This window comes from Microcaecilia unicolor, chromosome 3 (assembly GCF_901765095.1).
Source record: "Microcaecilia unicolor chromosome 3, aMicUni1.1, whole genome shotgun sequence".
In the NCBI taxonomy this organism is placed as follows: Eukaryota; Metazoa; Chordata; class Amphibia; order Gymnophiona; family Siphonopidae; genus Microcaecilia; species Microcaecilia unicolor.
Window position 1 is genome coordinate 83,115,620 of NC_044033.1, and position 13,625 is coordinate 83,129,244.

Genomic DNA, 13,625 nt, shown 5'->3' on the forward strand with positions numbered 1-13,625 from the left:
GAGGTCAGCATAGGTTAGAGAACATGAAATTAAACTGCTTTGAATATAACTTAAGCCAGCTAGATAAAAAGTCTACCTTATATGCATGAATGGTGACCAAGTTGCTGCATATATGGATTGTTAGTTCATAAGAAAAGGTATCGCGTTATTCTTTTTGTTTTATTGTTAACATTTTGTTTTTATTTTTTTAATGTCTGTTTCCATGCTTTTAAATAGACTTAACAGGCAATCCTAGCACTTTATCCATGTATGATGAGTGTAGCAATTTAAGGGCCCTGTTTACTAAGCTGCGCTGTAAGCATGCTAGCAGAGTGGAGGAGTAGCCTAGTGGTTAGTGCAGCAGACTTTGATCCTGGGGAGCTGGGTTCAATTCCCACTGCAGCTTCTTGTGACTTTGGGCAAGTCACTTAGGGCACTGTTTACCAAGCCGTACTAGAGGTGTGTTAGTGCTTTTAGCACACACACACAATATTCCTATGGGCGCCTACACAATTAGCACACCCTAATTTTGTGCACACACTAATACTAGTGCACCTTAGTAAACAGAGCTACTAATCCTCCATTGCCCCGGGTAACAAATAAGTACTTGTGTATACTATGTAAACCACTTTGAATGTAGTTGCAAAAACCACAGAAAGGTGGTTATACTTTTCCCTTTTTATTGCAATTCTACTGCATCTTAGTTAACAGGGCCCTAAATGAATGGAACCACTGAATATGTGCATAAAGTGGTGCAGATAGAAATATCTTATAAAATAATTAGTAAAACATGCCCGTTTCTTGCGCAAATGAAACGGGCGCTAGCACGGTTTCCTTCCGAACCTCCCCCCCCTCCCTACTCACCCCTTCAGCGTTCTGAAGGCACTGACCGCCATTGTTGCGGACTTCGGCACGCCACCTTCAATCTGCTGATTCGTTGGTTGTGAAGCCACTGACACCATTGCACCGCCCTCGACGTCATCACGTTTGACGCGAGGGCGGGGTCCCAACACAGTGTTTTCAGTGGCTTCACCACCACGAAGGCTTCGAACCGGAAGGAAGTGCCCGGAGGACCTGACAGTAACGTCAGTGTCCTCAGAACGTTGAGGGTGAGTTTTATTATATAGGATAATAGTAAAATTAATTTATAAAGGCAAAATAGTGTCAGGTTCTGTTGGCAGTAGTTATCGTTCCTGCTCAGATTATAGTTCTAGCCTGGTGGCAGGAGTGCATGCTAAATGCAGCGTTATGGCCTTAATGCAAGTTAAGGGAATTAGCGTGTTCTAAAAGCCCACAAGTTGCATGCTAATTCCCTTAATGTGTGTTAAGACCATAACTCTTCTTGATGAATTTCCCCCTTAGTTTTCTGGTGGTTTATTCTAATACAGGTATGTTCTCCTTAAGCAGTTACAATATGCAATGACTTAATTTTTCTTCCACTTTTGTCTTTTAAATTTTCTCTCTCTTTATATATGATCTGCCTTGCTTGCATGAAGACTTCTATATTTTTGTAAGCCCCGCCCCCCTCCTGAAAATTTAACCTCCGAACAAGGAAGTCTGAGTGCCTCTTTAATGTAGTCGAGCCAGGCACTCAGGAAATTTCTCAGGAACAGAGGGAGCAACACAAAAAAAAATATCAGATCAAGATGGAAATGTTTTTTTTTAAAGAAAATTTTTATTTAAACAAAAAAACTTCAGCTCAAATAATAAGAATTCACTAATGACTCTATTCACAGAAACATTCTAACACCTAAAATTCTGTGTTTAAATTTCCTAATCCCTCCTATTTTCAAGTACCTAATAAAAAAAACATTCACAAAGTTTAACAACAGAAAATTCTAACTTTGTTTTCTATTCCCTCCCCAGGTTTCTTTGTCCAGAAAAATATCAGTATCAGATAAGTATCTCTTCAATTAACTCCTAAACCAAACATGCATGCAATTAAATTAGCTTAGTAATGGTGTACTGTCAAGAATTGATTCTTTGTTTATTTTTCTTTCCAGGTTCCTCTTCAGACGAATCTCAGGTAAGTATATATTCTACAATTCTGTCCTCTTCATTCTCTCTTACTTTTGTGATAGTCGAAAGGATACTTTTCCTAAATTTTACTGGGTCAGCTTTCCTTCTTTTCTCTCTCTGTGGATGGTGGGTACCATTGGATGAGCGATCGCGTTGATCCCTGGCCAGGGAGCTGGACTCAGGAACAGACGTGTATGATATGCTGGCACCTTGACATTACCTCTAATTCACTCTGGTTATTCTAATAATGTATTAGGTCATTTTCCTTGTGGATGTTGTTCCATGTGTAATGTGAACTTAAGAACAAAATGCTTTTATCACCCTGTGACTAATGAAAGATATGAACTGAGACATTTTTCAAACTGTAAAATGAAAAAAATGATTTATGTAGCAAAAAAACGTCCATTTTGGCCGTCATCCCCCCCCCCCCCCCCCCCGAAGACGCTGCGCTGCTCACCCCTTCCGATGCGGCTCAGTCCGGAGGACAGTGCAGTTGAGGATGCCCATCCAAAAAAAAACGTCCATTTTGGCCGTCATTCCCCCCTTGCAATAATAAAAACGTCTTTTTTGGCAGTGCTTTTCTCAGTTGAAAGACCAGGAAGTCTCTGAGCCAATCACAGCGCGTTTAGCTCAGCTAAACGCGTTGTGATTGACTCAGGGACTTCCAGGTCTCTCAGCTAAGTGATGCACTGCCTAAAAAGACATTTTTATTATTGCAAGGGGGGAATGATGGCCAAAATGGACAGTTTTTTTGGATGGGCGGCCTCAACTGCACTGTCCTCTGGATCGAGCCGCATCGGAGGGGGGAGCAGCGCAGCGTCTTTGGGGGGGGGGGGAATGATGGCCAAAATGGACGTTTTTTGCTACATAAATCATTTTTTTCATTTTACAGTTTGAAAAATGTCTCAGTTCATATCTTTCATTAGTCACAGGGTGATAAAAGGATTTTGTTCTTAAGTTCACATTACACATGGAACAACATCCACAAGGAAAATGACCTAATACATTATTAGAATAACCAGAGTGAATTAGAGGTAATGTCAAGGTGCCAGCATATCTTTTAAATTACTATTCCTTTTATATGCTATTAAAAGGTTTTTATTCCTAAAACTGTCTGCATTCTGTACTATGCCAGTGCTTCTTCAAAATCTTAACAATGTGTTTAGATAAATGGTTAAAACCTAAGCTGCACACAATTCTATCCTCATTCTTTTTCTCTTTGTATTTTAAAAGAGTACTTCTTTCTATTGTGGATGTTCTGTAAAAACATTTCTCAGCTGTAGCCTGTGGGCAATCCCTGGCTAAAAGTCGATTACCCATATCAATTGATTCTTTCACAAAATCTCTCTTTGTCGAGCAGAGACACTTATGGCATAACTGGCTATATGGTAAATTGGTTTTCAATGGTGTACTGTGACTGCTTGTAAAATGCAAAACTTTATTAGTGTCAGTTGGTTTTCTGTATATAATAGTTTCTATTTTACAGCACTTCTTCTTGATCAGAATGTCCAGAAGTGGAATTTCCTTCTTTTAAATCATTTTAAATTTCAAATTTAGATCAGACTAGTTGATCCAAGTATGAAACTCAAAACATGAAATTGATGAACTGCTGCTAGTGATCTGTAACTTGTCATTGAAATCATCCATAGTACCTAAAGACTGGAGGGTGGCCAATGTGATGCCGATTTTTTTTAAGGGTTCCAGGGGTGATCTGGGAAATTAGAGACTGGTAAGCCTGACTTCAGTGCCAGGCAAAATAGTGGAAACTATCTGAAGAATAAAATTACAAAACACATAGACAAACATTGTTAAATGGGACAGAGTCAGCATGGATTCAGCCGAGGGAGGTCTTGCTTCACAAATTTGCTTCATTTCTTTGAAGGTGTGAATAATGTGAAACTGTTTGAGGTAGAGTATCTAGATTTTCAGAAAGCTTTTGACAAAGTACCTCATGAAAGAGTCCTGAAAATTAAAGATGCTACCCGGAATTGAAGTTAAAGGTTTAATGTTGATGGTGGTCAGGAAAATACTGATCACTGCCAGATAAATATCTTGCCCATAGTTATAATTAAATTGGAGATACTGGCATGAAGTGTACACAGCAGAGATAAGACAGCAGCTTGAGGTGTTTTTCCCTTTGAAAATGTTTATTGATAAGAACAAATATATATATATTATAGGCCCAATGTTCAGAGAGATTGTCTAGAAAGCTATGAGATTAGGCAATGTGGAAGAGACATAGAGGCAAAAAGCAGTAATAAACTTCAACATAAGGCTGGTACAGTGGCTCGGCAGCAGTGCTGTGGGCCGCCATGCAAAGTCCCCAAGCTGTTAGAAATGGGTCCCAGATAATCTGAGAACCTATACAAAGAAAGAACTTCCAAAAACAAATTTGTGAAGCAAGTCTTAAGTAATTTATTTTTTTCAAAATACAAACTTGCAAGAATGGGTGTCTCTCAAAGTAAGCAGGCACACGTATCCCTTAATTTTTACAGCTTATATTCCTTTCACTTTAACATAGGTTTCTGCCCCTAAATTCTTCATTGGATTTTGAATTCACATCATTCTAGGCATCGTATGTCAACCCCCACCCCTTCTTGTTGTTCCCCTTTCCTTTTCTTCCATAGCTACAGAATTTCTATTTCAGGTGTTATCTTGCAGGTGTCCACTCATGCTTGGCTTACATTCTCTTATCTCAACCTTCAGACCTTCCTGTCCTTGAGACTTTCATATATCTCTGCATCAGCAGTTTCAAGCATGTTGGGTTTCCTCCCCCCCCCCCCCCCCCCCCCCCCCCACCAACCAACTGGTTATCTTGTCTGTTAGCTAGCAACATCCTGTCTTTTCAAACTGCCAATTCTTCCAGTTCCTTTTAAAGCCATCTTAAAATGTTATATTAATTTCTATGTATTAATGTAGTGGTCCTTAAGAGAAAGGGCCTGCAATATTAGTACACACACACAAGTATAGTTAGACCATTTATCCCCCAAAATTTCCTTTCTACAAGGGCATAAGCTAAGTATTTCACTTTTGCAATTTTTGTTAAGTGAAAAAGCAATATATTTACATATTTCTTACACTAGCTCAAATCCTCAGTAAGGTCTTCCACTGCAGGCTGTCCAGGGCTGGTAATGCTGTAGGGCATAGGTTCCCAAACCCGTCTGGGACAGGGCAAGTGCAACATGGTATGCATTTCAGAGGAGTACCTACATTTGAGAGATGCCAGACAGAAACAGAGCCTCCCTGTCACTATTTCTTGCTTACTGTGGTGGCACAAGGCCCTGCTGTGTCTCGCCTCTTTTGACAGGAAGTCATTGGAGAGGGCGGGGTGCAGCAGTCAGTGCTTCAGCCTGCGGTGAAAGGCACTGCACCCCACTGGTTCTTTTCCAGGACAGGTGAGGCACAATAGCAGCAGTGACAGCAGGCCTGGGAGGGGGTGGGGAAAGGAAGAAGTGATGTGATGCTGGACAAGGAGTGGAGGTGGGGAGAATGCTTAGCTTCATGCCTGCTGGGGGACCCCCCTGCCAGTCAGGTTTTCAAGATTTTCACTAGAAAGCTGCATGAGAATGGGGATCATGGGAATCCCACAGAGTTAGAAGAAGTTGCTGCAGAGTGTATTTAAAACATATGGTGACACCAGAATGAGGCACGGAATGCACTGAAAGAGGCAAGTGGAGTGCCAGAATGCGGCAACCAGAACACCAGCCTGAGGCTTGGAACACTCATTGGTTGAATAGTAAATGCTGACCAAAAATCCATGGGAGGCTGTTGGGGTCAGAAGGAAATGGAGGGCTGCGAGTGAGTAAGTAATAGCATCAACTCCTGTGGGGATGGAGGAGATTAATCACGAGGATGAGTGGGGATGGAATGGATCTTAGTGGGTGCTGGTGGGTATGGGTTAAATTCTAGTGGTGATGGATGAAATTTCTATCCCTGTGCAACACTGTATTATAAATATTCATGAGAGAGATCTGAATTCAAATTTTTCTCATGTATATTCTTTGTGGGTATCTCCCCCGGCAGAGGTTTGGCAATTTCTGCTTTAGGAGCAGCATTCTCAGTCATCTGGAAAAAAGAGAATCATGGCCATCTCTCATCTAGTGGCTTCATTCTGGGCCCATGATGGCAGGAAGGATCCTTGGTGCATAGTCCCTGGTCACTAGAGTCCCAAGCTAGAAATGCACCATGTGTAACATGACACTTTGTGCTCCTGCTCTACCCTTTATATTGCAGTAAAGCAAAGGAGGCAATAGATGGGGCACCGCCACCTCTCCTGCAGCTGCAAATACCTTGGTATGGCACTGTCCCTGGCTGAGGACTGCTGCTGCAATGACCAAATTAAATATGTTGGAGAAGGGGGAGGGAAACAAGAGATATACCGTGCATAATTATGAATGAAGGCTCATGGCACCAGAATCTCAGCCCTGATTCCATTGGAACAGAAAGCAATGGCCAGGTCTACAAATAAAATGATTTAGAGTATGGGCAGCTATCTTATTCCATGCTTTTTTTAAATTATCCCAACACTGGCATGCAAACCGGCAGGAGGTGTTGGAGAAGAAAGAAGACAGACACCTCTGACTGACAGTTTGCTGAGCCCAGCAGAATGCTCAGCCACCCTGCACTAACTGTCCCGAGACTGCACTTTCAGCTGACATAATATGTTCTTCCTGAACAGCACCCTACTGCGCTGTAATTACTTCTAAAAGCTTGTCAAAGCACAATATTTGTCAAAAGCGAAAGAAAATATAGCACTTGTGCAGGATCCAGAAAATTATTACACACCCATTTGTACAAAAGCAATATCTGAGAGCTTGTCTGTTGTTCATTTATTCTCGTCCCATGATAAGTGGTATGTGGATAACACTGGAAAATAATTGCGCAGCCTTTCCAGGAGGGAGAGGGCTCCAGCCATCACACAACAGCAACCTAGGGCTTTTATTTTATTTATTTTAATTTCCTAGATATGGCCTGCAAGCCCGAAGGCTATCATAATAGTGTACTTTCATGTACATTAGGTATTTTTCTGACCCTGGAAAACTCACAATCTAGGTTTGTGTGGTGTCTACTAAATTCTGAATGGCGCAATAGTCTGGATCCTGCTGTAACAGAGGTAGGAAGGACCATAACCTCAAGGGAAGAAAACCACCAGGATATGAGAATCATTTTTACAGAAATGGTTCTGAAAGTTAGTCAGTCTGGAAACTAAGTGGAGGTGAAAAGAAAGGAGAGGCAGGAAACAACTTTTGCAGATGTGCTTGTAAATTCAGTTTAAGGTTTTTGCTGATACACAACAGCTAACATAGCACTGAGATAATTTTTGAAGTGTTCAATGGATGTGGCTGAGAAATTACTGATAAATTATGGCAGTGGTTTGACCACCACCATGGCTAGAACAATAGGCAAGGCTTAGGGAAGTGTCAGGACAGGGAACGTGGTATACATAATTTCCTGAAGGTTTGTATCAGTGCAAGCAAAGCCAGCTTGCAAGGTTGGGAAGTCAGAGGAAAGCTGGCACATCAAGCCGACAATTTGGCCAAAGATCAGGAAACAAAAGGGAGTAATAAAAAAAATATTTAAAAAACTTTAAGTTAGGAGGAGGCTAATGGCAACAGATGACAGAAGGAGTTTTTGGGGGCATCCAATGTTCTGTTGCTTTTGGATGACAGTGCTCAAAGCTGCTTATCCTGGTTTCCGGAGATGATGCTAATTTGAACAATAGCAAAAGATAAAGCAATAGAGCAGTGACAGATTTATGGTGCTGAGTTTGAGCACCTGGGCTAGTGGACAAAAGTATGATAAACTGAAGGATAATGTAACGGAAGCTGTGATGTGTTTCCCATAAAAAAAGGTCTCATGTAAAGATAATAAATAAGGGCCGATGAAAATCCCTTTGCATAATCCCTATTTAGAAATATCTGGGAGGTGGCTTTATATGAAGAGATGCTTTCTTGACATGGTGATAATAGCATGCAGTTGGGGAAGTAGCTTGATAGCTGGAGCAGCAAGCTAAAAACCAGGAAAGCCAAGGTTCAAATTCTGCTTCTCCCACTGACACTGTGTGCAACCTTGGGCAAGTCACTTCTATGGCTTTACGTATTAAACTTAGATTATAAGCTTCCGGGGCAGGGAAATAGCCTAGTGGTTCATGCAGGAGACTTTGATCCTGGGGAACTGGGTTCAGTTCCCACTGCAGCTCCCTGTGACCCTTGGTAAGTCATGTAACCCTCCATTGCCCCAGGTGCGATTACCTTTCCATATCATCATGCTGATCAATCCATAGACTGGTGGGTTGTGTCCATCTACCAGCAGGTGGAGATAGAGAGCAAACTTTTGCCTCCCTATATGTGGTCATGTGCTGCCGAAAACTCCTCAGTATGTTCTCTGTCTCAGCAGGTGGTGGTCACACACAGCAGCAGCTCTGGCTAGGCCTCCAAGCCTAATTTTTAGGTTTTGTTGAGTGCCTGGGGTTGAGGGCTCTTCTTGAGCAAGTGCAAACCTGGTGGCGCCAGGTCCCTCCTTTTCTCCCCCCTCCCGCTGGCTCCGTTAAAAAAAAAAAAAAAAATTTTTTTGAAGACGTTTATTTTCGACGTTTATTTAAACGTTTATTGCAGCTACTCACTGGGACACCAGGTCGTTACAGCTCGGAGCAAGAAGCAGGTAATTTTTACCTTTTTATAGCGGGCAGGGGGTTCCCCGATCGATCTCCACGTGGCCTATGGCGTCGGAGGGCGAGGGCGCGAAGAATCGCTCCACGGACCGCGTGTACGCTTCTAGTGGGGATGCGGGGGTCTTAAAGTCTGATTCGCCCTTCTTGGGGGTCAGTTCGGAGGCCGGTCAGTGTCCCGGTTCTCCCTCCGGCGCGGCGGTTTTTCCCGCCAAAAACGCCCATTCCCCCGCTGCTCGCCTCCGCCATCTTGGCCGGCCACTCTGCTCGGACGCCTTCTTCTTGGACCGCCCTTGAGCTGGGAGACGTTAATGCCTTGGCCGCCCTTGATTTGGGCGACGGCAGAAAGGCGGCTAAAATTAAGCGCCGTTCTTCCCGCGCGGCTCCTTCTCGGAGTGTCGCGCCGGACGCCATCTTGGATGCGCAGCATGTTTCTCCCCCGCTCTTGCGAGTGCCGGTTGAGGGTGCGTCTAGGGCTGTGGCCCAGGCTGCTGAAGTGCACAGTCTGGGGGGTTTCTCCCCCGAGTTTATTTTGCTGCTGCATCAGGCTTTTCTTATGCAAAACGCTGCCCCTGCCCCCTTGTCCGATAAAGGGATTGAGGCCTCCGGAAATAAACGCCCTCGGGTGGATTCCCAGGCCTTAGAGGACTTTGTCTCCTCGGATGTAGATGAGGGCAGCGTATCTGAGTTCTCCCAACGGTCCTTTGGGGATTCCTTGGAGGAGACGGATTCCCGCTCGGATGGAGCGGATAACCCCTCTGCAGCGCGGATCTTTCGCTCAGAGGATTTGCCCAACCTGTTGATGCAGGCCATGGGCATTTTGAAGATTTCCTCTCCGGAGGACGTCTCTCCCTCAGCTCCTGTTGGCTCCGCCATTATGCTGGGGACGAAGCGCCCACCTAGAACCTTCCACGTGCATGATGCCATGCACACCTTAATTTCGGCTCAATGGGATGTCCCGGAAGCGAGCCTCAAAGTGGCTAGGGCTATGTCCCGCCTCTATCCTTTGCCTGAAAGTGAACGTGAGACCTTTCTTTGGCCTACCGTGGATTCTTTAATCACTGCGGTGACTAAGAAAACGGCGTTGCCGGTGGAAGGTGGCACGGCCCTAAAGGACGCCCAAGATAGAAGATTAGAGGCGGCCTTAAGGTCGTCCTTCGAGGCGGCTGCTTTAAGTTTGCAGGCCTCAGTTTGCGGCTCCTATGTGGCCAGGGCGTGCCTGACGATTGTACAGCGGGCTTCCCCCTCGGTTCCTTTCTTGAGGGCTGATTGGCCGGCCTTGGAATCGGGCTTGGCTTATTTGGCAGACTTACTGTATGATGTCTTGAGAGCCTCAGCTAAAGGTATGGCTCAGACAGTCTCTGCGCGGCGGTGGCTATGGCTGAAGCATTGGTCTGCGGACCACGCCTCTAAGTCCCGCCTGGCTAAGTTGCCTTTTAAAGGCAAGCTGCTCTTTGGGGTCGAGCTGGACAAAATTGTGACCGATCTCGGCACGTCTAAGGGCAAGAGGTTACCAGAGGCCAGGGCTCGGCCTAGTGCTCGCCCCGTTAACTCCAGAGGACGGTTTCAAGAGGTCCGTCGGTACCGCCCGGGCAAGTCGGGCTCCTCTGCCTCCTCTTCCTTTAAGAGAAACTTCTCCCCCAAGCAGCATTCCTTTCGCAGAGACCGCCGTCCCGGAGGTACGTCCTCCGGTCCTCCCCCAGGGTCTCGTACCCAATGACGGGGTCTTGGTCTATGGCCCAGTGCAGATTGGAGGACGCCTGTCCTCGTTTCTGGGCGAGTGGACCAGAGTAACTTCAGACGCTTGGGTGCTGGAAGTCATCAGAGACGGCTACAAGCTAGAGTTCTGCCGACCCTTAAGAGACGGGTTTGTACTCTCTCCCTGCAAGTCTCCGGTCAAAGCTGTGGCAGTGCAGCAGACCTTGGAAAATCTGATCCGCCTGGGTGCGGTCGTTCCGGTGCCAGAAAATCAGCTTGGCAAGGGACGTTACTCCATTTACTTTGTGGTGCCAAAGAAAGGAGGTTCTGTACGGCCTATCCTCGACCTCAAAGGGGTCAATCGGGCCTTGAAAGTTCGGCACTTTCGCATGGAGACTCTCCGCTCTGTTATAGCGGCAGTGAAGGCAGGGGAGTTCCTGGCATCCTTGGACATCAAGGAAGCGTACCTGCATATTCCCATCTGGCCTCCTCATCAACGCTTCCTGCGTTTTGCAGTACTGGGCCGACACTTCCAGTTCAGAGCCCTCCCGTTCGGGTTGGCTACTGCTCCGCGGACCTTCTCCAAAGTAATGGTGGTCATCGCGGCCTTCCTGAGAAAGGAAGGAGTACAAGTCCATCCTTATCTGGACGACTGGTTGATCCGAGCCCCCTCTTATGCAGAGTGTGGCAAGGCTGTGGACCGGGTGGTTGCTCTTTTGAGCTCCCTGGGATGGATCATCAACTAGGAGAAAAGCCAGCTGCGCCCGACTCAGTCCCTGGAGTATCTGGGAGTTCGATTCGACACCCAAGTGGGCAGAGTGTTCCTGCCAGACAATCGGATTGTCAAACTTCAGGCTCAGGTGGACCAGTTCCTAGTAGCCTCTCCGCTTCGGGCTTGGGACTATGTGCAGCTGTTGGGCTCTATGACGGCCACGATGGAAGTAGTGCCCTGGGCCAGGGCTCATATGAGACCACTACAACACTCTCTGCTGCAGCGCTGGACTCCGGTGTCGGAGGATTATGCTGTGCGCCTTCCCTTGGACCCAGCAGTGCGCAAGGCGCTGAGCTGGTGGTTGCAGACAGACAAGTTGTCTGCAGGGATGCCTCTCGTGACCCCGGAGTGGATTGTCGTCACGACGGACGCCTCTTTGACGGGCTGGGGAGCCCACTGCTTGGGAAGGACAGCGCAGGGGCTCTGGTCTCCTGCAGAGGCAAAGTGGTCTATCAACCTCCTGGAACTCAGAGCCATTCGGTTGGCGCTTTTGGAGTTCATCCCGGTACTGGCGTTGAAGCCAGTACGGGTCCTGTCGGACAATGCCACGGCTGTGGCCTATGTCAACCGCCAGGGAGGTACCAAGAGCGCCCCTCTAGCCAAGGAGGCCATGAATCTATGCCAGTGGGCGGAAGCGAACCTGGAACAGCTGTCAGCGGCTCACATTGCCGGAGTCATGAATGTCAAGGCGGACTTTCTCAGTCGCCATACCTTGGAGCCCGGAGAGTGGCAGCTATCTGCTCAGGCGTTCTTGGACATCACGAAGCGCTGGGGCCAGCCGAGCCTAGATCTGATGGCGTCATCGGCCATTTGCCAAGTGCCGCGCTTTTTCAGGAGAGGACGGGACCCTCGATCCCTGGGAGTAGATGCTCTTCTCCAACAGTGGCCGACACAAGAGCTTCTCTATGTGTTCCCGCCCTGGCCCATGTTGGGCAGGGTGCTAGACCGGGTGGCGAAGCATCCGGGCCGGGTAATCCTGGTGGGTCCGGACTGGCTCAGACGTCCCTGGTATGCAGATTTGATCAGGCTCTCAGTCGACGTTCCTCTGCGGCTGCCAGTGGAGCAGGGCCTGTTACATCAGGGTCCCGTGGTGATGGAGGATCCCTCCCCCTTTGGTCTTACGGCCTGGCTATTGAGCGGCAGTGTCTGAGACAGAAGGGCTTCTCAGACAAGGTCATCGCCACTATGCTGAGAGCGAGGAAGCGCTCTACTTCTACTGCTTACGCCAGGGTTTGGCGTACCTTTTCAGCGTGGTGTGCAGCAGGCTCACTTTCTCCCTTCACTGCTCCAATTTCTTCAGTGTTGGCGTTCCTGCAAGAAGGTCTGGAGAAAGGCCTGTCGCTCAGTTCCCTTAAAGTCCAGGTAGCGGCTCTGGCTTGCTTCAGGGGCCGCCTGAAGGGTGCTTCCCTGGCTTCGCAGCCAGATATGGTGCGTTTTCTCAAGGGAGTTAATCACCTGCGCCCTCCTCTGCGCTCAGTGGTGCCTGCGTGGAATCTCAACCTGGTGCTAAGAGCCTTGCAGAAGCCGCCTTTTGAACCCTTGTCGAGGGCATCTCTGAAAGACCTGACGTTGAAAGCAGTCTTTTTGGTGGCTATCACTTCAGCCAGAAGAGTTTCCGAGCTCCAGGCACTCTCATGTCGAGAGCCTTTTCTGCAGTTCACTGAGGCAGGAGTGACTATTCGCACAGTGCCTTCCTTCCTGCCCAAGATTGTTTCTCGCTTCCATGTGAATCAGCAGCTCTGTCTCCCTTCCTTTCGTAGGGAGGACTACCCAGAGGAATACTCTGCTCTCAAATATCTGGATGTGAGACGAGTCATCATCAGATACTTGGAAGTGACCAATGATTTCCGGAAATCGGATCATCTGTTTGTCCTGTTTGCAGGTCCTCGTAAGGGTCTGCAGGCTTCTAAGCCTACAGTGGCAAGATGGGTCAAGGAAGCCGTTGCAGCGGCTTATGTGGCCGCGGGAAAGGTGCCGCCTATCCAGCTGAAGGCTCACTCCACTAGAGCTCAGGCGGCCTCGATGGCAGAGGCCGGGTCCGTCTCCTTGGAAGAGATTTGCAAGGCGGCAACTTGGGCATCGGCCCATACCTTCTCCAGGCATTACCGCTTGGCTGTGGCTGCTCGGGCGGAGGCCCGGTTTGGAGCTTCAGTGTTGCGGTCAGGGATTTCAATGTCCCGCCCTGGGTGAGTACTGCTTCAGTACATCCCACCAGTCTATGGATTGATCAGCATGATGATATGGAAGGTAAAATTATGTATCATACCTGATAATTTTCTTTCCATTAATCATAGCTGATCAATCCATAGCCCCTCCCAGATATCTGTATTGTTTATATTCTGGTTACATTTCAGGTTCAAGTTTAGTCTTCAGTTCCTGTTCAGGAGGACTTCGTGTTCAAGTTTTCAATGGATTCTTCAAGAGTTGAGACGAATTTGTGTTACAGTGAGCTGCTGCATTCCTCTCCCCTCCGTTTTACGGGGCTGGATT